At 39.6% G+C, this 24,745-nt stretch overlaps 1 long non-coding RNA gene across 1 annotated transcript; it reads right to left on the bottom strand.

The window, feature by feature from the left end:
* Positions 1–18,407: 18,407 nt before the first annotated feature.
* On the bottom strand, positions 18,408–20,060 carry LOC118232295. The gene is made up of 3 exons (XR_004766244.1): positions 19,695–20,060; positions 18,678–18,737; positions 18,408–18,539 (listed from the first exon to the last, which is right to left on the bottom strand). It is a non-coding gene; the product is annotated as an uncharacterized LOC118232295 (long non-coding RNA).
* Positions 20,061–24,745: the final 4,685 nt, after the last annotated feature.

The following is a 24,745-nucleotide window of genomic DNA, read 5'->3' as shown; positions in this document are numbered from 1 at the left end:
TAATATTTTGGGACCTAAAACCAACATTTCAGTCTTGTCTGAATTTAGGAGCAGAAAATTTGAAAGCATCCAAACCTTGATATCTACAATACAGGCCTCTAACCGTGAAAGGGGCAGTGCTTCGCCAGGTTTCATTGAAATATAAATCTGGGTATCGTCCGCATAACAGTGGAACTCTACGCCATGTCCCCGGATAATATTGCCAAGTGGTAGCATATATAGCGAGAAGAGTACTGGTCCTAGTACTGATCCTTGTGGAATACCGTATTTCATTATTGAGGAGCTGGACTCATCTTCTTTTAATTTGACAAACTGTTTCCTGTCACAGAGGTATGATCCAAACCATGCAAGTGCCTGTCCATGAAGTCCAACACAGGCCTGGAGTCTGTCCAGGAGTATTCCATGGTCAATTGTATCAAAAGCTGCACTCAGGTCGAGGAGCACAAGAACCGACACAGAGTTACGGTCGGCTGACAGTAGTAAATCATTTGTAACCTTGATAAGTGCGGTTTCTGTGCTGTGGTGGGGTCTAAACCCAGATTGGAATACCTCATGGATACCGTTAGAGCTAAGGTATGCACTTAGTTGCTTAGCAACAATTTTCTCCAATAATTTTGAAAGAAATGGAAGGTTTGAAATAGGTCTATAATTTTCCAATTTATCGGGTTCTAAGTTTGGTTTCTTCAATAATGGCTTAATGACTGCCACTTTTAGTGACTCAGGTACGTATCCTGTGACTAGGGATGTATTAACGATTTTTAGGATATGCTGGCCTAGTACTGGAAATGATGGAGACAGTTTGGAAATCTGGTCTCTAATAGCCTCAATTTTCTGATCGAAGAAGTTCATGAAGGCATTGCTGCTAAGGTTGGAAGGATAGGATGAAAACTCTGATGATTGTTTTTTAGTTAATTTATCCACAGTGCTAAATAGGAATTTTGGGTTATGTCTATTTTGTTCAATAAGTTTTGAGAAAAAGGCAGATCTCGCAGAAGCAAGAGCTTGCTTATACTGAAGAAAGCTGTTTTTCCATGCAAGATGAAATACTTCTAGCTTTGTTGATCGCCATTTTCGCTCTAATTTTCTAGTAGACTGCTTCAGGGCCCGGGTGGTATCGTTATACCACGGAGTGTGCTTTTTCTGACTAGGGTTTCTTCTTTTAAGGGGGGCAACGGCATCAAGAGTGTTCCTGAGGGTAAAGGTTAGCTGGTTGGTCAATTGGTCCAGATCGGCTTCATCAGCATTTTCATCAGTCTTTTCTTCTATGGAGAGGAATGACTCCGGAAGCATATTTAAAAACTTTGGAATAACCTCAGGGTTTATTGAGCGGCTGTAGTAATATCTAGGCTGTGATACAGGAGGATTTGATGCCTTAATATTGAACGTAATAAGGAAATGATCTGACAGTATAGGGTTATGAGGTGCGATGGTAAGATTTACCACACTAATACCATGTGACAGAACTAAGTCTAAGGTATGGCCACGGTAGTGAGTTGGCTCACAAACATTCTGTACAAAACCAATGGAATCAATAATAGAGGCAAAAGCTGTTCCTAGGGGGTCACCATTTTTATCCACATGTATGTTGAAGTCACCAACAATTATGACCTTATCTGCTGAAATTGCAAGGTGTGATAAAAACTCAGCGAATTCCCTTAAGAAATCAGAATAAGGCCCAGGTGGCCTGTAAACAGACACAAGAAAAAAGGACTGCCGGCTAGCACTTTCATTAGCTAGATCGGGCTGTACACAGTTAGTAATAAGAGCTTCAAAAGAGGAGAACATATAGCCATGCTTAGGCGCTAGACTCAATAAGGACTGGTAAATAACTGCAACGCCTCCCCCTCTGCCTGATGGACGTGACACCTGAGTACCTATGAAACCCACAGGAGACGCTTCATTAATCGCAACATATTCATCAGGTCTTAGCCAAGTTTCAGTCAGACATAATACACTCAGATTATGGTCTATTATCAATTCGTTGACAAGATCTGCTTTTGGAGTGAGTGATCTAACATTTAATAGTCCAATTTTTAAGGATGGTTCACTATGAATAATAGCAGCGTGCCGTGTTTTAATGACAATTAAGTTATCCACATCAATTCCACGGTTAGCTTTATGTTTGGCATAGATGCGTGGAACAGACACAGTCTCAATATAACAGATATCAGATTCTAGTTTAAGAGTATTAATTAAAGGGGCTTTTGAAATACTATTTCTATGAACTAACTCTGAAACGCACCTTGCAGACAGAGGCGTAGGGCCATAAGTCTGGGACACAGGTATAAAGAAACGAGCAGGCAAAAACATAAGGTTAGAAGCCTGCGGCCTGGCCGGTGCCCTGATGGAGTGTCAGGATCTGGCCTTATTAAGACTAGCAGCTATGTTGTTGGATAGGACACGAGAACCTCTCCAGCTCGGGTGGAGTCCGTCTCTCTTTAATAGGCCAGGCCTGATCAGGGTGTGTTTGCTGGCATTGAAGCTCCTCAGTTTCCTGAGGAGAGAGAGCCGCTGCCTTGCCTTTTTGTTAATGTAGTCTGCATTCCCTTGTGAAAAAATATCATGCTGAAGTATACTTAATTTTGTATACTGTATACATGTACTTCAAACATACTCGAGGGTGCTCTTTTGACCCACTTTAATTTGTATTTAAGTTGTAATAAATACATTAAATTTGTGCTATATCACAATTTTAAGTACACTAAAGTTTACTAAAGTATGTTAAATTGGAACAACTTATAGCATACTTAAGTACACTTCTGAGTGATAAACATGAGCATATTAAATTAGTGTCAATATAACAATGTAAGTGTACTAAGTCATATTTCAGAGTATCCCCAAATATCAGTAAGTATAAAATGAAGTGTATTACAAATGTTCTACCTGAATGCTAAATATATAAAAATAGTACTTTTCTTTTGTATTGTAATACATAAAAAGCAGCATTTCACTATACTTATATTGTCATAATTTTGCATTCATTGTAAGATTTAAGTATATTATGTGCATACCTTCAGTGAATTATAAACACATATACAGATATACTTCCAACACCATACAATTGTATCATCAGTGTAATAGAAAAGTATTTAAAATATGTTCAAAATAATACATAGATATGTCTGTAGTCACTTAAAAATACTATTACAGCACTTTAACATTTAAAGTGTTCCCATATTGACACTAAATGGTAATTAGAGCATACTTGTTTTACATGCGGCTGAAAGAAGACACTTGTCAGGATCTTTTTTCTTTTATTTCCAAACCTGCAGAACACACCTTTAACATGCACTTCTGCCTTTCTAGGGACTACAGTTGAAAAAATTAACTGAATAAAGTAAAAGTAAAGTGACAGAAGTCACCATAGATGGGTATAAACTAAATAAAAACGTGTCCCTGTGTACGCAGATCAGTGCAATCAAGAAAAAAAGGAAAACATTATATAAAGTATAAATAACGTAAATCAAATTTAAAGAGAATGCTGTGTGCTGATTGTCTACGCAGACCTTTGGGATCCGCCAGCCTGGCTCAGCCTCCTGGCGCAGCTTTCTTTGTTACTTTGTTATTTCTTCTCAGAATGTTCCTGACATCTTGGGTGGAAGTGCCAGGAAAGTGCTCTAGGACACAGTCTATTAAAATAGGAAAATAAGAATTGGAGTTTCAGTCTCAAAATACAATGAAATGTTTGACACATTGGTAGAAAAACAGTTAAAACTAGAAGAGTGCACTCAGTAGAGTGCAGATCTCCGCCAGGCGTGTTAGCTTTGCTGATGCAACAATAGAGGCTACACAATCAATAGTGACCAGACAAATACAATATTACAAGTTTTTACCATGTGCCACTGAAAATCCCAAGAATGCCGATTCAGTCAGTCAGTCAATCAGAACCTTTATTTAAATTCTCGGAGGTACAATTGAGGGCCAGGCCCTCATTTTCAATGTAGCCGAGATTACAAACACAATTAAATAAATGTAAGAAAGTGTAATAAAAGATCATAGAATATAGCAACAGTAACTAACATAGTAAATAATAAAATAACTAGAATAAAATACAGTAAAATATAATTTAAAAAATAAAAATAAAATAAATAAAATCAGCACAGATAAGATCAAAAACAGAAGTAACGCTTAAGGTGGTGACATGTTAGCTAATGTCATTCATATCAGCCACGATGTGTTAGACAGAACTAATGTTGACGTTATAGTTTGGCACTTTCTTTTCAAATCTGGACAGGAACAATTCCAAAAGACCAGCAATGTAAAATACCAATTTCAGCGTGAAAATGGCCACAAAATAATTGCTACAGATTCAAACATTAACGTACCCCATTAGTTGGCGGATTATTTTGTTGCCATTTTAATGTTGAAATGGACATTTTACATCGCTGGACTTTCATTCCAAATGGAAGCAGTTGCGGCCCCTACCGGCCAGTTAGCCGCGAATGTATTTCAATGGACAATGCTGGAAATTAATTCAAATAAAATGTTTGTCGTTGACCGATTTGCAAAATATTCTAGAATTCAGGTCCTTGGCCTGCTGCCAGCATGCACAGCAAGTATTAGGCTGATTGGCCCAGTAGTATGTGAGATTAACTGCGGACAGATACACAAACACACACACACACGCGCGCGCGCGACCAAACACATAATCCTTTCCAGGCTCTCGCCTGGCAGAGATAACTACAGTAAATAAGATTTTATACGTTGAAATATCTTTACATTGCTATGATAAATTGAGGAATCCGTGAATGAGCACCTCAGTGAAATGCCAGCCATTCAAGATGGCTGCATTGGCCGTCTAGTGTTTGTTTTCTTTAATCGAGTGTCATGGAACGACTCAGCTGCAACAAGCTCTCATCAACAAGCTGAATTTGGCTTAAAGCGATTCACTTTCTGGCGTTTTTTGCTATAATTTCAGTGTTCAGCAATGTGTTCGATTGAGTGAGACCATTTTTACGTGCATAGATGGGTTTTTTTATACTCATATCCACGGCATCCGACATCTAACAACACAGCTTGCTTTAATGTAGTGGATGAGTCATAGCAGTACAAAAGTCAGGATCCCAGAATCCCAGTCTGCAGGGATCATGCATTAATTGTTCCATAGTCACAGTCACTGCTACACCAGGCTCTGGCCTCTGCCAGAGTTTGTTGGAGGCCTAAATACTTTTGAACTTTTTTGAAGTGGAATGTGCACTTATTTACTATGAATTGTGTGACTGCTACTATTATTTGATAGGATTATGTGATGTAGGTTTAACATGATATCTTTGTGCATTTAAAGTGTAATAAATGTATTTAATTGAAAGCATTTTCATCCATATGGCTGCTTTATAAATATGAAATCATCATACACAGAAAGTTCTGACTTACAGGTGCCAACATAACAGTTAAAATCTGCTTTGCATGCAGGGAGGGAGCTCATTGTGAAAGGTAGAAATCTTGTCTTACACCAGAAAACGATGTCAGCTAGGTCTATCAGCAAACATATGGCTTAGCTATGCTCAGAAGTCCTCAATAAGAATAGTATTTTCCAAGAAATTAGGACAACGTTTCGTTAGCAGCGTCTTTGTTTTACTGCTACTACACAGTGAATGCATAATTGAATGCGAAAAGAAAATTTCCGGTTACGCTGACTTATAAAACGCTATTCCAAAAGCAAAATTAGACATGTTATACATCGTTAGAAAGCTTATACTCTCACCTACTAAATAAATGAATTGTTAATCGAGCCAGACTGTACTAAAAAGGGCGACAACGCCATAAACAACACGTGTGGTATTATGCACAGCTATTTTGGAAGATACCCAGGTATCACACATGCGCGTATATTTCACAAAGGGATTGTCCAAGACTATGTATGACCACTCAGTCTCAAAAGGGACATCTCTACACGTAAAACCAATGGTAAGGTTATATATTTATTCAAGATTTAGTCCCAGATATTGACTGTAGAATGACATGGTATCATTTTTTAAAACTTTTTCTCGTTTATTTCGTTGTTGAGTGAGCAGCGTTTTCACTGCTGTATAGGCATATCTTAGGGCTATTGTCGGGTTTATGTTGTTGCTATGACGGAATACGATTTTTTAGTGGTGAAAGAATATTTTTATGAATGCCAAGATAGACAATATTGTCCATTATGTCATGGGTGGGGGGTGTAGTTGTAGATGAGACTGCAGGGAGGGAGGCGTGTTAAATGAAGGACCAGAGCGACAATGGTGGCGCTGCAAAACTCCTTATTCGGTATAGTTGTCATGTATCATCTACTAACAAAACTAGAATACACAATTTGTGTTTTCAACTCATAGTTTGGTTTCAGGAGAAATTAAGGTCTGAGTTGAGCAATCTAGGCACACCAGCATGCAAACCACTAGGGGGCTTATTGATTTGATTGCATTTGCCTAGGGGGCTTGCGTGAAGGGGTTAACAATGGAAATCCATACAATTGGACTGGGGCCGTCTGCAGCCACTCGACGCATTCTTATCAAAATACTGTTCTCTAATTAGACAAAATGCTCACGATAACTTGCTTGCTTAACAGCAGGTCTACCAGACAGTTATATGAAAATTAGCCTAGTCAAATCACCAGTAGTCTACACATCTCTGATTGACTGACCATCAGTGCAGTCGATGTTCTTCCCCTGTAGTTCATATTGCTAATGCGTGAGCTAACCACGGATAGCTTACCTAGCTCACTGGCAAGCTGATATGCTAGCTAAGCATATTCGTTTTGACGAGAAACATAAATTGAAGATAACTGAACATAATTGTATTATTAATGTCATACATATAACGTGATTACATGACACAGTACAGTCACGGATGGAAATTAAACTCCGTAAACATTTGATCATATATTTTTTGGCAGACAGTCAGCTAGCCTCAAGTTCGTTCTGCAATCGTTCGTTCAGGTTGATGGGCTTTTCCGCACCGGACTGTCAATCACATTGTGAAAATCACAAGACCGCTTAACTCTATGGTTTTGGCTCCAAATCGAGAACATGGCCGCGCCCGCCATTGAGCTTCAAAACGTGTTTTACAGACCCACGGAGAGGCAATGAGTGACGTCACAGTAGCTTTGTCCATATTTTTTACAGTCTCTGCCTTCAAGTCTTTCAAAAGCTTGGTGCAACTGCATAGTGTTGACCACTATGATGTGAAAGTATTTTCAAATAATTCCATAAATCAAATACTTCGTATTTGAAAATTCAGTATTTTAAATGTTTTTTAAAGACATATTTGAAAGTAATGGCAAATACATGCAAATGCTCCTTAAATGTATTTTGAAATGCACTTTGTAATTTAAATACTCAGTATTTGTAAATACTGAATTTCAAATAATTTCTAAATTAGTATTTAAATGTCATTAAAATACTTTAAATAAAAAGCGGTACCCCCTTATAAGCATATCAGACTTGCAGTAGAATAACTCAGGCGAAGTGATGAAAATCCACAGATGGGATGCGATCAATTCAGATGTTTAAATGCTCTGCATACAATAATAAACCACTTCGTTTCTAAGAATAATTGTCAACTTGGTCAAAACAAGCAAACAAACAAATGTTTGCAAAACATATTAATGGCATCTACTTTCATTTTGCTTTTATAATTAATAATTGAGATAATAAAAGGCATTTTTATTTGAAATCTGCTTTTCATCTAGTATGGTCTATCCAGTATCTCCTGGAGTGAGATAATATGTTTAGGTAAGCAAGATAGCATAAAATAAGCATCTGTTCTTCAACAAGGTAAGTAAAAAAGTTTCTTTCCACCAATGAAAAACATGGCCTGCTTGAATAGTATGGCACTCTGAAAATGAAAATGAGAAGTAAAGGAGACTCTCTGAACATCCCCCATCTACCTATCTCTCAAAGCCTTTCAAAGACTGGGACAGAATCATGCAGAGTGAGGCTAGTTTGTGCACATCAAAAATGTGAAGGAATTATCTTTAATACTGCACAGGTTTATCTTAAGAATGATGTTGCAGTTTGATTGCAGTCAAATTATATAATGACTTAATTGAACTGGTTCCTTTATGTTTCAAATGTGAATTTTGTCATAAAATAAGCTGGAAATCCAGATAAATATATGTGTATCTATTTGTTCAACCAATAAAATTATTTGTATGTGTTTTTCGATTTAAATATCGGAAGAGGGCGTGGCTGAAACCGGAAGAATGCAGAGTTTAAGCTGAAGCTGTATAAAATGCCAAAAATCCCTACATTCTACCATTATGTCACTGCTTTTACCATTATAATCACTGCCACTACTATCATTGAGATATTAAAGCATTAAAGTCATGGTTTTACAATGACATCAGTAATAATTCAGTTTGGGCCATCTGGGTAGTGTAGAGGTATAAGCACTCGCCTACCACCACAGAGACCCGCGTTCAATCCCTGGCAGCGGTACTTCTGGCTTGGTGAGATGTTCCTACGAACACAATTGGCAGTGTTCACGGGTGGGAAGCCGGTGAGGGTGAGAGTCCTGATCGTTGCATTAGCGACTCCTACTGGTTGGTTGGGGTGCCTGTTCAGCGGGGAGGGGATCTGAGGGTGAACCTCCGCACACGTTACGCTCTACCAGTGAAACTCCTCGCTGTCAGGTGAAAAGAAGCAGCTGGAGACTCCACATGTATCGGAGGAGGCATGTGGTAGTCTACACCCTCCCCAGACCGAAAGAGGATAGCGCATCGACCAGGACTGTGATACACACGAGGAACTGGTATAACGACTAAGTTGGGGAGAAAATGGGAGAAAAATGGCAAAATAAAAGTCCAATTTGCTTTTTAAAGTAATAATCTCAAAGATTTTCATTAAAATAAATGTCTTTTAAGTCACTATCTATCGTTGCATTGGGTAACACAATGGTGATTGAGCCTATTTTTAGATTAATTTATACTATTATTATTATAATAATTCATGATTAAAAAACTTCGTGTCTGTGGCGACATTCCCGGGAAAAAATCACAAGCGGTGCACAGTTAGTGACGCGTTTTTCATCACCCATCAGTGGTTGGTCCGCCAGAGAGGGTAGGCGGAACTAACGCAACAGGCTCGCTCTTCAACTCACTTGTGTGTGAGCGGCATACTGTTTTTTCTGGTGTCTGCATGCATTACAATAACAGAGAAGTGGGGGGTTGGGGGAGTTATGGAACCCTAAAAGGTTTTTGGGTAACATGAGAGATCATATTATTTGTTGATGTAGATTTCGTATTACATTTAATGACAATGTAACTTTACTAAATTACATAGCTATTTGCACAGCTAACGCTAGCTACCTGACCATGTCAAGAACAAGACAACATTAGTTTAGACAACGTTGCGCACAGTATCCATCTCTCACATCAGGTAACGTTGCGTTAGCTAGCTAGCTAATGTAATTAACACAATCTAATGTCGGTTAACAATAAGAAAAAAACGCTAGCTAACGCTACCGACCGGTACCGACCTCGCAAACCGTCTCTCGAATGCAATGATACCTTGTTGCAACGTTGCAGTGTAGCTAACTTAAGGTCAGTTCAGATCAATGATTCGCAACGAGACTGGATGCAACTTGCAAAATTCCAAGACGTCTGATTGTAAACGTTCTAACTGCACTTGGCGATTTGACAAGGTGGGTCTTTTGAGACCCCAGGCAACGGCTTCAGACGCTCTGCAACTAACCAGTTCACACCGCTGCAATTTTCTCTACAACATTCCAAAACCGTTTAGTCTCGTTGCGAATCATTGATCTGAATTGGCCTTAACGTTACCGTTATTTACATTGTTGTTTTTAAGCCTTTTTTCACAATTAACTTGATAGCAGAGTAAAACAAGACTTATAAAGATGAAGAATTTATTCTAAAAACACCAGCAGTACAAATGATAGACATGGCTCTCCTTCTCTGTCCCTACTGACACACTTAAATAGGTTGAGCCAATCAAATGCACCTGGGTTACAATCACCATCAAATTAACAAATTAAATCAATTAAACAATTAAATGTGATCAATTAAAAGCAATCAATTAAACAATTAACTAGTGAAGGGCCACTCCTTCACATTCATCAATATATTATAATGATCGGAATAAAGCCATCTTTAAACAGAGCATTAACCAGGGGTATAGGTGGAGCAGAGCCAGGTCTGATTTCAGTGTAAAGATGTCAAACCGGAGAAAACTAAATAAAAGAATACAGCAGTATGGATTAGCGTTATTATTTTATTACGTTTTGCAAGGCAGTTGTTTCAAAAATATCACACAACAATCATTCACGAGAAAGACTGTTTAGTGTGCATGAGATACATAACTGTACGAGCCGCAGAGAATCCCGCAAATTCTTCTTTGCAGTGTAAAGATGTTCATACCGGGCAAAAGGTGGATAAAGAACGTCTGTGGAAATTGATCATCATTAATTCTACCCCAGGTCTGCTACAACATTTTAACCCAGCTTGGCAGTGTAAAGGCAGCTTAAGTTAGCCTTATGTTAGACAATGAATGAGTGTGTACATAACGTTACTTTTATAACAACCATTTTTTATTCAGTAAATAGTGTTATAGTTGGCGTGGCCCAGGTGCCAACTGTCTGACGTCACACAGGCGACACTGGTTGGATCCGGTTGGATCTCTGGGAAGTGAGGTCCAAAAACACACCTGCAATTACTGCTTTTCGTCATTGGTACCGCCAAAGAGAACGAAACAGAAATCTTCGAGATTGTAACTTTAAATCTGAGCACTGTGTTAAATTTGTGTGGGAAATGCCCTTTCTCCAATCAGGAAAATGACAACTACCGAGGCCCTTATCCCGACAAACATTACTATGGTTATGAGGCCACGTCGGATAAGGACAAGGCCCGAGTTTGACAAGTGGTACAACGATGTTGCTGACGGTGTTTTTGACTTCCAGGAAGAACTGTACACCTATGGTAGAAATGATGTCGTCCTGCTAAGAGAGGCGTGCTTAAAGTACCGCAACGAATTTATTGAAAGTACAGGGCTTGACCTGTTTAACCACACCATGCTAGCGTCCTGCTGTATGGCTACAAGACACGTTTTCTCCCCAGAGACACACTAGCCCTGACACATAACAACGCTTACATTAACCAACACAAAGCTTATTCAAACATTTCCATTGAATGGTTAGAATTTGTCAAGGAAACCAGAAATGTAGATGTGCACCACGCCCTGACCCACGGTGAGATAATGGTGGGTAAATATTATGTTGATGGCTATTACAAAAAAGACGGCGCGAGAATAGCTCTTGAATTTAACGGTTGTATGCATCATGGTCACGCATGCCGTTATAACCCAAACCACACTCATCCATTGTCAAAGATACCATATGGGGTTTTAAGAAAGCGTTTTGATGACAAACTGGAAGAAAGGTGGATTTCAGGATGCTGGGGTAGTATCGAGCTGATGAAAGCTATTGAGAAGGATTATGTGGTAGTCAGGATAGATGAGGTGTGGCATCCCGCAAAGCTCAGACAGCGGTTACCCAGTGCATGCTGCGCATGCTGTGTCAGAGGCCGACGAGCCTATATTGAAGACTATTTTGAAAAGTAGAATATTAGGTTGAATCCTGATGAAATGTGTGTGAATCAAGCCCAGAGATCCATCAACAAAGTTCTCCTCAACAGCCTCTGGGGGCGCTTCTCAATGAGGAAAAAATCTACCCGTAGCAGAAATGTTGACAGACTCTGAACAGTTTGCTTGATACATTTTTGGTGACGAGTATGATGTCACCCACTTTTCGTTTGTCTAGGAAGACATGGCATTGATTCAGTGGCGTCATGCAGATGGAAATGGTGGACAAACTCGCAACATAAACATGCTTCTCAGTGCTTTCACAGCGGCTCATGCACGATTAGAATTGTACAATCTTATGGATAAGCTGGGTGACAGATTGTTGGACAGTGACACAGACAGTGTTGTCTTTGTTTTTAAGGATGGTGACTGGGAACCGTCCCTAGGGCCGTATCTAGGAGATCTGATGGATGAAATAGGCGGCGGGGATTACATCACAGAATTTTGCTCGGGCGGTCCAAAGACCTACGGGTATCGGACGGCTAGTGGTAAAACGTGTATGAAAGCAAAAGGAATTACTCTGAATGCTGAAAATTCAAAGGTGATCAAGTTAGACACGCTGATTGACCTTGTTGACCATTATGTGGTGAATAGAGACAGCACTCAACACATACTTGCACGCACTGATAACATTGTGAGGAATAAAAAGCAACTCACACTGAAAAACAAATCAGTCATTCAGCGTTTTAAAGTTGTGTACACAAACGTGTCCTACTTTCTGATTTCTTGACATTGCCTTATGGGTACTGAGAGAGGTATGGATAGACCTATTCAGGGTTTGAGAGACATCACAAATTTTGACTTTAGACTTCAACACCCTTTCTCTTGTGTAATAAGTGGACCTTCAAAATCGGGGAAAACGTTTTTTATAAAGATGCTGATTGCTAATGCAGACAATGTGATTTCTGATAAAATTGAAAACGTTGTATACATTTATGACTGTTGGCAACCGCTTTACGATGAGTTAATGAAGATAAGAGACATCAAGTTCGTTGAAGGGATACCCAGCACTCTATACGACGACAACCTCCTGCCTGTGGCTAAGAATAATTTATTAATTTTTGACAATGTGATGAAAGACACTAGTAATAACCACCAGGTTGAAAAGGTGTTTACGCAATACGTACATCACCGTCTACCTGGTACAGAATGTTTTTTCAGGGTAAAACTAGCAGAACGATCAGTTTGAATACGAATTATCTGATTTTGTTTAAGAACCCCAGAGACAATAATCAAATAAATGTACTGGCCCGGCAAATGTACCCTGGTAATACAAAGCATGTTTTAAAAACGCCACAGAAAAGCCTTACAGATATTATAACTGATTGATTATAAAGCCAAAACACCAGACCCATATCGTCTCAGAACAGATTTGCTTTCAGAGTATCCGGCTATTCATGTCCAGAAAAAGAGTTGAGACACCGATATGTCGGCTAGGATTCATAGGAACTTACCAGTTTTGAAACTGTTACTTAAAGCTAAACCTGCACAGAGATGACTCATTTTGCAATCTGCATCAAACGAGTTAATCTTAACCCTGTGCGAAGTGGCTTTTAACATTCTCAGTGGTACCATGCCACTTACAAATTCACAATATAAAAAGTTGGAGAAGAAAACAGAGAAAGTTTATTGCGGATAAAAAGATTGGCATACGTAGGAAAAAACAAGCTATTAATCAAAGGGGGGGATTCCTTCTTCCACTTAAGTGTGGCTGTTCCGTTTAAAAGTAGTCTAATTGCATCGAGACAGAGTTAAATCTGATGGAGTATGCTGAGAAAATGCATTTAGTCCCCCAACGCCATTTGGATAGATTAAGGAATAACTGTGTCCCCAAACCTGTAAGACAGACTGTGGAAAATGACTTGAACGCCTCTATAAAGAATGTTTTGAGTAGAGATGATTTGGACCCACACGAGAAAGCCAAGCAATACACATCATTATTGCATAGATACTTGTCCTTGGTTAAGCAGGGGGAACTTGAAACTAATATTTTAACACTGGCTGTACCAACACCTTCTGTAAAGAATGATGCAGAGCAGACTTTACCAGGAACACAAACCACCGCTGTTGGTGTGGAGGGGGATAATATGGTTAAAGAAGTTTTGAATAATGTGCCATCGAGAAACCGAAAGAATGCTCAATACATTTTAGATAAGATGTTTCAATCGAAAGACTTGGCTTCGTGGAATGAATCGGGCAAATTTATTTTAAATGGTACCGTTATTCCTGGTACCCACATATTTGATGTTATGGCCCCAAAGGTTTAGGGGTACATGGGGTGAGTAACATTTATATATTTATAAGACCGGGTGATTTAAAGATGAGCAATTGTGTGATAGTAATAAGGAGACTGAAACGGACTGCCAAGTGAAGTGTGTTCACTATATTTAAAGTGCAAAAGTGAAAATACAAGTGGCTAAACAAGACACACAATCGAGGTAAAGGAACCGGAGTGTTGCTAAAGAAAAGAAAAACAACAAAACCAAACAGCTAGCTGAAAATCAAAAGTAGGACAAGGCTAACTAGTATATTTACAAGACAAAAGTCTGACTTCTACTCTAGCTAACAAACAGAAACAGCAGGTGGCAACCACTCCTAACCTAAGGTGTCTATACAAGTACCAAAACTACGTGTGCTCAATGTATAGAGGCCTCTGTCTTACCCTGTCCCAAGGCCTCGTCGTGGCCACATGGAATGCAACGGGACAGACAAACAGAGGATAACAACATACACAATGGCAACACACTAGGGAACGGTACAATACGAAGATTAAACACCAGCAAAAAAACATACGGCTAAAACTCAAAGACAGATTGACAACACGAGAGCTACCAAAAACAGGAAGTCCGGGGTTTTTAAAATGTGAAGCTGTCTGCTGATTGGAGGAACCGGGGTGGTGTGGCACTTTCTTTTTGGTGGAGACGGGACAAGGATGTAATGATGATTGACGGCAGATGGGACAAATGGGAATGGGGATCCTGTAGAGAATGATAGTCAGAACAAAGACAGAGAGAAAGCGAGCGAGAGAGACACATACACACATTTGGGACGTAGCATTGATTTAGTGAAAAGTGTTACAGCGCCACAAATGGTGAATGTTAGAAGGAGACGGCTAGGTTGGCACGAATTCCTGAGAGCTATTGCGACTCTAAACATACCGTTTTCTACAGTTCCAAACCACCGTGTTAAAGACGAAATCAATTCATTTACAAACACTGGTGCATCTGGTTACGCGATACCCACAAGAACCCCAGAAACTTCAACCCGAAACTTCTACTAACAAAATATGGTTGTGGCGACATACTATTAACGTCCTCTATTGGTCTCATAACGTCCGCGTTACGTCTCAATTTACGTAGTATTACCGTAAAAACGTAAGACCAGCGCCCCGTCGCTGCGACGTCGCAAAACAACGTTGTGGATACGTAACACTTACGTCTTTACAACTTTACGTTTGACAATGTAATAGAATAACCTTACCCCGACGTTGTGATTACGTCACCAGGCAGTCATCCGTCGTAACGTTATAGATTTACGTCGCTGACACGTTGTTTAAACTTCTTTATTACGTTATTTACCTTTCCACAACGTTGCGGATTGGTCGCTTACTTACTAAACCCTGACCATACATTTTGATTTTGTGTGTTAAAAAAAGGTATATCATGGTGTTGTAATTTTGATCTCCATTCTATCCTACCAATAAAATGCCATTGCTTCTGTAATTCATATCTCATAAAAAACACGTTTTCAACATACAAAAATGCCAAGTTACTCAAAAGTATTGATATCAAAACGACGCCAAGTTACAGTACTACAAACAATATAGGCTATCTTGCCTCACCAAAATTACATAAGATGTATTTCAAAGCAGTGCTACCCAATATTTCCTCAATTCTTTAAAGTCACTTGGGCCTGTGTGTATAAGCATGCACTACATGGACAGGCCAAACATATGTGTGGATGGCTCTCTCACAGTCAAGATTGATTCAATAGGCGTGTGTATGTCCAATTTGTATTGGTATGTATGTATTTTGCTGCCCAGGCTTTCTGTTGCGTGAATAATAGTATGTTTCTTGGTATAAGTGTGTGTTCGTGAATGTGAATGTAAGATGCTGCCAGGGAAATGTCCCCATGCGGATAAAGAAGTTCTCTATGTATGTATGTACAATATGTGTTTTACATGCAGTATTTATTGTACGTAGCAAATATACAATAACTTGTACATGTACTCAAATTCAGTTCAGAAGCAAGTATAAACATGTTTTCTGGAGAAATATGCTTCCTGCAGTTACTCAGCAGCAGTTTTCTACATGAATTTCTGTGTTCCATGAGGCAATTCGAAATATTTGACTCTTTGATCTGACACAAAGTTTGCATGACATTGTAAAATGGTAAGATTACAAAACACAGGGCCAAGTGACTTGAAAGAATTGAGGAAATATTGGGTAGCACTGCTTTGAAATACATCTTATGTAATTTCAGTGAGGCAAGATAGCCTATATTGTTTGTAGTACCGTAACTTGGTGTCATTTTGATATCAATACTTTTGAGTAACTTGGCATTTTTGTACGTTGAAAACATGTTTTTTATGAGATATCATTTCTTTTTGCAAAGCGTTTTATTATGAGAGTGAGAAATGCGAAGTGACCCTGTAAGAAACGGTTGTGGATTATGGCTATCCTTGTGTGAATTTGTACAGTCTGATGAGCGTATACGGTTTAGCAGTGTCGGTTTGCTATATATGTAAAACAGTGGCTGTGACAAAGCATGCGGTGGCGTAAGCGTAAACCCAACAGAAGCGCAGTTTAAATATGGCTAGTGTATGTACTCACGGATCTGAGGGCCATCCAATGAGCCTTGATTGATAAAAGAATGAGCAAACGCGTAGAATTAGAGCTCCCTAGGTCGCAACTTGTATACCCTTCTGTCCTGCTCCGTTGTCTGTTATTTCGTGGAGATGCACTTTTAGTGTTTGTAAGGTTTATAAGGCATTTTGATAGGCTTATCAGCAGGTAGGAATCCTCTTCGCTGTTTTGCTAAGCTAGAACCGGAAAAGTTGATAGTGGAGAATAGGAGCAGACGCATATGTCCCAGCAGGCTTTGCATATGAGAAAATAACAACAGTGTGCGAGAAATTATGACGAAATGATGAAATTGCGTAGTTGAAACAATATGTTTTTAGCAGAATGGGCATGTAGGTGAAGGTTGACATGATCACAGAATATAGTGCGGAGTAAAGAAAGTTACCACTCTATATATAATAGTCGGTGTAAAGCATTAATCGTTAAAGTGGAGGGTTAAGTAACGAGTGAAATCTATTGCACTGTTGTGCTTTTCTCATGTTCAGTACTAGTAGTTATACTTATTGGTGAGTCATGATTTTAAATGTAATGTTTTAATGGGGAGTTGCAGAACGTACATATGTGGTAATTGTTTGTATGTGGCTAGATAGAGAACAGGGCGAGGTAACATGAATGTAGAAACGTGCTGATAAGAAGGTTTTGTACGGTAGCGAAGTGAAGAAATATAGTTTGTAGAAATGGCACAGCGGTGAACTGGTATAACTTTTTAATAAAAGGAATACATTTGCCGTCATGAAATGCATATGGGTGGCCGTGAGTGAGTTTTGGTAAAGCAAATATAAAAGCATAAGAAAACATTAGTGTAAAAGAGGAAATTATCTGCCTGAGGACGAGGCGGGATTCAGTCGTTCAACCGGAGGTTTACCAGTCTGTCACTTTGTTAGGGCAGCACCATGACATAGCTATGCAATGCGTGAAAAATCATTAGCAAACCTGTCCGTGGTTTTAAAGAAGAACACAGGCGAGTAAGCACAGAAGAGCTCCCGTTGAATCCATATGGCTTTGCCATATTGTAGCCGGTTAGCAATTGAACGTGCAGACGGTACGTCATAATACAGTGTATACGTTCGGGGAACGGCTGGTAGATATGGTGCAAAAGCAATAATTGAGAAGTAGTAGACAATTATTAGTGAGGTTAAAAGCAGGTTAAAGAAAGGCATTCTTAGCTGGGCTTGAACCTAGGACCCTGTGATCCCAAGACTGTAACCTTACCCACTAGGCCACAGGTGGACTAGCTGTTTGTACTGAGAATGTTTCAGAGTAAAAAGGTATGGGTATTTTGCGTGTGTATGCGAGTTTTTCATTGGGTCACGTAGGTGAAGATTTGGCGGGTGTCAGTAAAATGTCCAATGGGGAGACATGTTATTAGTGGGATAGGCGGCAGGAAAAATAAGAATGAGAAGAAGAAGAAAGAGAAGAAGAAGAAGAAGGAGAAAACGCAAAATCCCCTTAGTTTGGGGCTTTATTGTGTGGACATGTGAAGTTGTTTATGAAATCTGTCTGTTGAAATGGGGTCAGAATGTACAGAATTTAATGTTTTTAAGGGCTGAGTGTCTGTGGCTGTTGTGGTTATTTCTGTGGGGAACCCTGAAAAGTGCCAAACTCTCGGTGCTGTATAGGTATGGGGCATGCCCCCGCCAAGGCGTAACTTGGCGGGATGGCATACCTGCCATCCCAATCTTCAAAATTTAAGATACTTTAATTGCAGCAATAAAAAATGTACACATATCAAGCCCAAATAGAATAGAAAGCCTTTATTGTCATTGTATAGAATACCATTGAGATCAGGTTCAAGTTACATTTCTAGGTAGGCAATATGTGCAAGCATAATTATGGTACAGAAGATGAGACAAACATACAAAACTAGATACAAAAACATAAAAAGGGTGAACGGTAGTTTCAGGAAAGTAATAACCATAGACCAATGATTTCAACATTAATAGTGTTGAGTATTTTTGTCTTTTTCAAACGGTGAACTACATTTAAGTTAGGATCACCTTGGATCAACTTGGAATACAGTCACTCTTGTCTCAGGCATGTCTTGAGTGGGGAAGGCTGGACCTCGGGCTCTTCACTGGGGCAACAGTCATAAGGCCATGTGTGGGAGCTGAAAGGATATGAAATTGGACCAAGTAAGAAAAATACATTGAGTAACACACACAGCAGGCTAAAATCGTAATTGTGTTTTGACAATGACAAACAGTCAATGAGCAAAGAGCTGTTTCCATAAAATATCCATAACTACCTTCATTCTGATCTTGTGCTCTAGTTTCCATTTGAGCTGTTGGGCCAAATGTAGAGAACTCTGCAAAAGAAAATCAATTTAAGTCAGTATTTGGTGGAAATACTCTTGATTAATATTGATTACACAATGCACTGGCGTGAAGCCAAAGCAAATTTATTTATTTATTTAATTTTTTTAAGGCCACGATTACATCAGGTATAGAGTAATAATGCTACAGGATTTTGATGAAAAAAAGTTGAGTTTTTGTATTTCTAATGGAAATAATGTTTAGTTAATGCTTTCAAAAGAGCGCAAAAATAGCTTTCAAAAGAGGCGCCAACAATGCTAGCTTGAAAAGGCTTGCTAGCTCCAGTTTGTCAAACACCAAAAACCAAATGAAGACCACACAACTATTTTATATCATATTTATGATGCATATTTTAACCAACATGTTGATATCTCATTAGGACGTGGACAAGGTACATTACAGCTTTCAAAAGAGCGCCACATACATTAGCTTTCAAAAGAGGCGCTGGCAACAATGCTAAATGAATGCCAAATGAATGTAATGTAATGAATGTAATGCTAGCTAAAAGGACATGAACAAAGGTGCTTTACGGACAGCCGTTTATACATGTCGAATTAGCTCAATTGTTAGCTAACTAAACAGGCCATCGCCAAGATCAGCTAGGTAAAGCTGGCTGGTCTTACATTACATTTGCACTGGGCTATTAGCGTTAAATACTCAAAGTAGCAAATATGTTATCTAACAGAACACTAACTCAAATTAGTCCCAAACAGACGCCAGGTCTGAACAGACGCCATTTCACCTACTAACTTAAAGCATTAGCAACATTCAGCTAGAACTGCAAACATGCATGTTGAAAGTAGGACTCCATCATTACATTGCAAATACTACTAACCGAAAAGGTCTCCAATGCATTCAGTTCTTCTTGTTAGCTTTTACGGCGGTTGGCATCCAGTATTGTTGCATTAATACATTCAGTTAAAAATATAAAGGCATAATGAAACGCTTACCTGCTCTTGAACGCCGTCAAACCCAGGTTTTCCCACGGAGAATTTGAAATCACAACAACCTTCTTCCAAGAACACGTCTTCTTCTTCTTCTTGTCAGTTTTTTGGCAGTGTAGACGCAACTAGGCGCAACTTCGCAGGATAGAAATTTAACAATTGCAGCTCATACTCTCATATACAGCCCTGAATCATGCAGGAACTGTAAAACTGTATTGGTGATCAGCTGGTGGTTCTTGCTTTGGCCAAAAAAAGATTTAATGGAGAATGCAACTACTCCTAGGTCTGACAATCTCTTATAGAAAGTTTCCCTCTCTGCTTTATACTTGCCACACTCCAGGAGAGCATGCTTGACTGTTTCTGGGTTTCCACACTCACAGAGTCCTGTTGGATGTTTTCCTACAATGTGCAAGTAATGATTTAACCCACAGTGTCCAAGCCTCAGTGTGCTAATTTTAACTGAATCTCTTCGGGTTCCAGACCAACAACTGGGTTTTTTAATCTGAGGATGAAAATAAAAATAGTGTCTTCCTTTAGTCTCCTTTTCCCATAATCCCTGCCATTCTCTTTCAACACCCTCCTTGATTTTTCCTCTAAGTTCCACCCTTCCCAGGGATATATTTACATCTATTTCTCCTTTCTTAAGACTTGCCTTTGCTATAGCGTCAGCTATTTCATTTCCCTCAACTCCAGTATGCCCAGGAACCCAGCAGAACTTGACTTTGCAACCAGATTTCCCAATTGTGAACAAAACAGATAAGATCTCATTAATAAGGTCAGGCCGAGCTTTTGATTTAAGTCCTCTTATAGCCATCAGAGCAGCTGCTGAGTCAGAACAAATGAGGACTTTCTTTGGTCTTACGTCCTCTGTCCACCACAAAGCCCAAAGAATTGCCAGTAGTTCTGTTGTGAAGACAGAACTTCCATTAGTGACACGCTGCTCAATCCTAAAATCAAACTGAGCTAAATACAGTCCAAATCCTGCTTTCCCACTCTCTGGGTCCCTATAACCATCTGTAAAAACTTTCAAATAAGATTCCATTTCTCTGTTAAGGTAATGTTCTATTTTTGAAACTATCACACTACTGTCCTTTTCTTGTAAAAAAAAGTGAGGTCAATGTCCAGTTCTTGCATTAACCAAAAAGGTACAGGTAACCAGCCTGTATCATTTGCTATGCTTTCCTGCTGCATTCTCAATTTACTGGCCCACTGATTTACACTGTCAAAAAATGGTTTCCTTTTAACACCAGGAGTGCCGGACCATTTCCTGGCATTGAAATAACTTTCTGCGCGGCCTGGGTCATATGACACATTAGCCTTCAAACGGGAAATGTTCGCATTGTTCGCTAGATGGTGCTTATTAGACACGAGCTGACAGGTTGCCAGCCCATTGTCCTAATGAAATATTTGCGATTTGAGATTTTAGACTGTCAGAGTAAGTTATGTTTTAGTTATGGCTCGGCATTCTAGCCGCTTCCCTCCGCATGTGATCACTGTCGTTCGAGGGAAACGCATCATCACCCGTGCAAATTTTAGGGTCGGGTTTTCTGTTTTATAAAAATACATGTAAAAAATATTGTTGTTCAAACAAGTTTTTTATGGTGACCAGAAAACATGTAGGCTACACTGGCAAGCAGGTCATAGCTAGCTGTGACTATTCGACTGGGGATTCAAAATCCAAAGACAGCACGTCTCTTATTCATCGTAATTACAAAAAACGCCCATTCGTAACACTGAATAATACCGCACTGTACATAAGACCTTAGCAAAAAAGTGGGATTTCAAAACTGATTACAGTAGACCTACAATATATTGCTTCAGCGCACACAGAAAGTCACATTGAGATAGGTGTCTCGTCTTTTTACTTTGTTGCTGTCTTCAGTAATTTGCTTTATTATATCAAAACCACTAGCATACAGCACATTGTTAGGAAGTTGAAACGATTTTGAAAATATAACGTTAGCTAAATATATAGCTAGTAAGTTGAATTATTTAGAATCAACCCGCAAATCAATAAATAAAAAAATCTATATGAAACATTAGCAATAGAGCTGCTGGTAATGCGGTAACGCCGTCAGCATTCAAGACAGAGCTTGGGTTGCATTTTTGTACATTTGCCAAAGACAAGTCGTTTACACTTGTCACAGATGTCACAAGTTTTGTTCCCTCCACATCTGGATACCTGGCAGCGTTTTCTTTTTAGTGACCGCTCTCGCTGCAGTGTGTTGGGGGTTTCTGGACTGCAGAGTGGCGCTAGGACGGTACGCCGCGGAGCTGCCTTTGCGGTCATGTGATTTGCACGCAACTCCTTGGCCAACTCAAGAATAAATCTTCTTCGACTAATTGTTTTGTTCATGCATTGCGTGTACAAAACATGGGCATTGATTGCAGCCAGATCCAAAATGTTGTAAAAAACGGCAACTGGCCAACGACGACTGCCCCCCTTGACCGATCTGGTCCAAAACATCCACTCCCATTTTTGTTGCGTTGTAATGGGCGATTGTTTCTGGCAGTTTTTTGGCATCATTGTCGATCGATACGGTTTTGTGCATAGTGCTCAAGATGCACACATTTTTCTTGGGCTTGCACTGATAAACCGTGAGTGTAGCGTGTCCAGCTCTCCAGATCGTGGTGGAAAATCTCTCTTGATTTTGTGCCTTCGTAGAAGGGGGCACTTCTCTCCTCTTTTTGTTTATGGTACCCACCAATGTAGTTTTTTTTGCATGTAGATTGTTTGCCAGGGCAATTGATGTGAAGAAATTGTCCGAGGTTATATTTCTTCCTTTTCCGATGAAGGGTTCCACAAGGCGCATGACCACATTGTCAGCTAATCGTTCACCGACAGGCCTCGCCTCATCTTTCCCAAGGTATGGGAAAGCGTTCAGCAGGCACTTCGCTTCAACGTCGGCTGCTATCCAGAACTTTATCCCAAATTTATCTGGTTTAGTAGCAATGTACTGCGTGAAGCGGCACCTCGCTTTAGTTGGGAACAACTGCTCATCAACAGTTATGTTTTCTCCAGGTGTGTAACACACAGTACTATTGCTTACAAATTTGCTCCATATTTCGGAAATAATGGCAAATTTGTCTCTCAAGACGTGTTGCCCTTGTGTCCTTGTCATCAAATCTGAGAGCGCATGATGTCCTGAAACCTTTGCCGCGACATAGTTTCATTGAAAAATGGATTTCCCAAGTCTAAAGACCAAAAGTCTTCTAAATTCATACTTTTACCGCCAGTGATGCCTCGTAAATACAGCAGTCCCACGAAAGCTTTCAATTCGTCGACTGACAGGTCCCAGTTTTGTGCCCCATTTCTGTGGGCTTCTCCCACAGTATACTTGACAATCTGCTCCCACATCGGAATGTCAATCAGACATAGCAGACTGCTCAGCAGACTTCCAATGTTCTCCTTGGCGCACCATGTGGGCCCAGCCTTTTCCCGTAAGACATTGCAGGATGGTGCTCTGCCCAGAGAATTACCAGCAGTCTGTTCGACCCAAACTGTCCCATCGTTTGCCCTTTCCTGTCTCTCTGAGACAAACTCAGTCGCAGTCTCAGTCTCAACTTCAGAATCAGATTCAGAAGCTGAATCAAATTCAATATCCAGCTCCAACTCCTCATCGCCCGAATCCATTTCACTGGCATTCTGAATCAGGTCCAAAGCTTGCTTGGCAGAGTATCTCTGTGGTCGTATGTTCATCTTGGCAAGCGATACCAAACCGAACTGGTCGCCGAAATAATCATGCTTCTCTTTTATAGCCATATTTTCCCAATAATAATTTGAATAGAAATTATTATAACAGCCCCGCCCATGCCATTATAGTTTCAGGTATGAGGGGTGTGGTGTGGTGCGTGAAAAGCCAATTCCTTGATAGGATGTAACATCCATAACATGTTACATTAACAATCTTTTCGATTAAAACTTTGATAATTATGTAGATGCCTAAATGTGAATACTCTGCGTAAAAATTAAAAAAGTTGCACATAATAGCAACATCTGCAAACGTGTAGGATATCTGTTTCCATTGTGTGGTATTTTAACATGGATGCATTTCATTTTAACCCTTATATAAATTTTTCCACTTGCATAACTATGTAGGACTATGATATTCGTTTGTATAGGAATACAAACGAAATGCACAGGCATTTTAGAGAAATGATAACGAAACGATCGCAATATTTTAAATATTTTAAAAGAATATAAATAATGATACATTTATTCCTGGTTATTTGACGTGGTTCTTGCTTGGGCTGTCAATCCTATGATAGTGTAAGAAAATTGTTCATCACATGTGCCAATCATTAGTAACATTAGTGGTAGCGACCTGTTTCTCCGATTGGTAACTGTAAATGTATTGCTGAAATTGGAATAGTAATTATGTGGACAATTAGTTTCATAAACTCCATAAACTCTATCACTGGTTGTGTGGACATGGTAAAGCACAGAGACGCCTATATTCCCACGAAACGCATCCCGATAGTTTATGCATGTGCTGTTGCATCTACGCAGACAGCGTGAGCAGTCTTCTAACACGGACGGAGTGTGGCACAGTGGGTAAGGAACTGGGCTTGTAACCGAAAGGTCGCAGGTTCGATTCCCGGGTAAGGACACTGCCGTTGTACCCTTGAGCAAGGTACTTAACCTGCATTGCTTCAGTATATATCCAGCTGTATAAATGGATACAATGTAAAGTGCTATGTAAAAAAGTTGTGTAAGTCGCTCTGGATAAGAGCGTCTGCTAAATGCCTGTAATGTAATGTAATGTAACACAGTTCCTAACGTGCAAGGCTCTGATTTTTGAATATGAAACAAGGTGCGAACCTATTATTACTAGAAATAAAACAAGTAAAAATGTGACACTTGTATCTTTGTTTTGGGCATTTATCTTTTTACTACTCAGTAGGCCTAAAAGGCCTACTCATGATAATAGCTTCAAAAAAACTACCAGCTATTCACGCACAATCGTTCACGCTCATCCATTGAATCGCCCCTCACCCCTCCCCCAGCACCAGAATACAGAATTCTTTAGCTGCCTTTAGCGAAACCAGAGCTGATA

The sequence above is a fragment of the Anguilla anguilla genome, chromosome 7 (genome assembly GCF_013347855.1).
Source record: "Anguilla anguilla isolate fAngAng1 chromosome 7, fAngAng1.pri, whole genome shotgun sequence".
Taxonomy (NCBI): Eukaryota; Metazoa; Chordata; class Actinopteri; order Anguilliformes; family Anguillidae; genus Anguilla; species Anguilla anguilla.
Note: the sequence above shows the minus strand (reverse complement) of the source record. Positions and strands in the feature narration are given on the sequence as shown.